Consider the following 3,175-nt stretch of genomic DNA (forward strand, 5'->3'; position numbering starts at 1 on the left):
CAGATTATCAGATGCAGCTTCAAAGACAGTCCAATTAGTGCAGTCAAAACAGTCCTGCAGTTTCTGCTTTGCTGCATTGGTCCACTTCTTCACAGTTTTGACTACAGGCTTGGCACGTTTAAGCTGTTGCCTGTAAATTGGAATAAGATGGACCATACAGTGATCAGAATGTCCTAAAGCTGCCCGGGGGACAGAGCGATAGGCATCTTTTAAAATGGTGTAACAGTGGTCCAGTGTGATGTTGTCCCTGGTGGGGCAGTCGATATGCTGTCTGTATTTAGGAAGTTCCTGGTGTAGATTCACTCTGTTAAAATCACCAAGGACAATAAAAGGGAATAGGGATATTTTCTTTCCAGGGGGGGTGATCTGGTCAGCCAGCATGCATTTACATCTCAAGCTCATTTACATCTGAATGTTGGTGGTGCTGTTAGACTGTGAGAATTGTATGCTTTGAACTCTCCAGTGCTTTTTTAATACCATTCAGTGACTGATGTTGGGAAGACAATGGATATTTACTGTACACCTCCATGTTTCCTGGATTACTGACCCCAAGTCATTTCTGCTACATGGCTTTACACTGTACAATATTTATATTTACATTTAAAGCATTTAACAGACTTATCCAAAGCAACGTACAAGGTATCAAGGTACAATAAGCTGGGTTTAGAGGAGCTTACAGTTTTGATGGCGAGTCTGGCTCTGTGATGGAGGGATGTTAAAATGTTTTCTGTCTTGTGATTTCTTCTATTTCAGGGGCTTCTGGTGTGTTTAGCCGTTTAGATGGTGGACCAGACTTCACGAAATAGCGTTTCTAATGTGACTAGCCTTTTTCTGCGTATTGAAACTTTTCAGAAATGCAAGACTTTGCCAGTGCTTTTGTTCACCACCCGAGCGTATAGTCGTGAACAGATGTGAAATTTTGGCCAACTTTTTCATTGAAATTCGATTTGTATGTGTTCAGAAAAATTTGTGATCAGAGGCTTTAAAAGTGTTTATCCAAATAGGGACCTCAAAAAATGTCCCCAAAAGTAGGAAAATTTCAGGTTTTACTACACTTTGGGGGCAATTTGGTCCTCAAATGTGATCTATGCAAACCCACACACAAACACACACATACTACCAGTCAAAAGAGATGTTAATGACTTTCACACATTCAGTTGACCCCCCACCCCCAGCCCCCAGCCCCCAGCCCCCAGCCCCCAGCCCCACCACTTTTCTTGTGCTTGTGGGCAGTTCCTTGCTCAGGGTATTTGCTATGGTGAACTTTCATGCAAAAAACATTTGCACTTTCAGGGTCCCTGTGTGGCTCAGTGGGCTAAGCCTGTGTGCTTGTGTTCCCTGGGTCACTGGTTCAAACCCAGCCTCAGCATGTCAGTCATGACTATACAGTGTATAAATGTTTTTGGTAGACAATCATACTTTTTTTCCACTATAGTCTTCTGGTTTCTAATTTACATGCCAACAACAGTTTTGACTGGTAGTGTGTAATGACTGTTTAGTAGTGTTTATTTAACCGACTGGCTTGATAGTCAGAATATGGAATAGTCTTCCTGATAACATAGTGCAAGCTGAATCCTTGAGTTCCTTTAAATCAGAGCTAGATAAGATTTTAACAACTCTGAGCTATTAGTTAAGTTCTCCCTAAGCGAGCTTGATGGGCCGAATGGCCTCCTCTCGTTTGTATAGTTCTTATGTTCTTATGATCTGAAAGCAGTGTTTCTTATGTTAAAAAAATAACCTCACCTTGACCGCTTCAAACATCTGTCTCATCTGTCTCATTGTTTCATTGTGGCCAAGCAGAGAAGTTAATGACACATTCACACATCACCCCCCCCCCCCCCCCCCCCGTGGATGTGCAGCCACCAGCAGCCTATCCGGCTGTTAGCCAGACAGAAAGAAAGAACACACCTTTATTCTCCACAGTCAACCTTATTACTTTGTTTAGACCTGTAATTAGTCTGTCACACACATCTTGGGTCACTCTCTTCTCCCAAAATAACTCTTGGACATGCTGCTGCTTTGTACCTGGCTTGGCCTCCTTGCGCATGAAATCTTTCATCTTGTGCCAAACAAGCTTAATGGGCTTCAAATCTGATTAATTTTCATATACCTCTCATTGCTTGACAATATCAGTCTTAATACTTTGTTTAGGCCTGTAATTATTGTATTGGACATATCTTGGGACCGCCTCATCTCCAAAGAGGGAAGTAAAATAAAATTGTAATTTCATCAATAAACTGACTAAAAACACATTTTGACAGTTTTAGGCCATCTTTGCCTCACAACAGAAACTATTTCTAAATTTCACAGGCCATTTATTGCAGTGTAGTAAGTTTATTAATGAAATTGGAATTTTGTTTAAATATAGGGAAATTGTACTTGCTTAGATTTTCATTTTTTGCAGTGGAGTTACAATACCTGATTCAGGTATCTTACCTGATTTCAGGTAAGTCACTTCAGATTACTGCTCTCCCTGGTGGATGGATAGATCATTGCAAGTACTTTACACACAGAGAGTTGAGGGGTGGATCATGCCGGCCCCCTTTTTCATTACATCATCGTGGGGGATCTCATTACAGTCAAGGACCAGCCAAGAGCCAGTCAAGGTCCTGTCAAGGACCTGTCATGGAAAGTGGGGAAATTTTAAGCGGCTGGATCTGTATTGGACCATGCGTTACATGCGGTCCGCCTCTGCAACGATATAAGTGCTTCGAAACCAATTCTGTGTTCCTTCTCCTCAGTCCAGATCCTGCTGTCCTACAGCTAAAATAAAATATTTCAATTCTGTGTACTTCCTCCTATAGCTAAAATAAAATATTTTCGGTTAAAAAAACAAAACTGCAAATTCAAGTTTGTGGAACTCTGTCATACAAAGTTAGTGCGATTGGCTTCTGTTCCCAATATTTTACTTTACCTTCCCCTTATTTTGAAAACATTAAATTCTGCTTCTCCTTTCTGACTTAGTATTGAAATAATTTAGAGTTTGATCTGTGACCATGGTCTCTTTCTCCCTGTTCTTTTTAGCACTTTAGGAATTGCACTTGCACTGCAAACAGGCTGTCGTCACATTGTTTTGTGTGTATTCCCCATGGTGTGAGATGGGTTTAATGCGCTCCTTCAGTTCGAAGATACAACACAACGTCTGCTTTCAGTCACAGCCCATGAGCCAACAGTC

Source organism: Paramormyrops kingsleyae, chromosome 9 (genome assembly GCF_048594095.1).
Source record: "Paramormyrops kingsleyae isolate MSU_618 chromosome 9, PKINGS_0.4, whole genome shotgun sequence".
NCBI classification, from domain to species: Eukaryota; Metazoa; Chordata; class Actinopteri; order Osteoglossiformes; family Mormyridae; genus Paramormyrops; species Paramormyrops kingsleyae.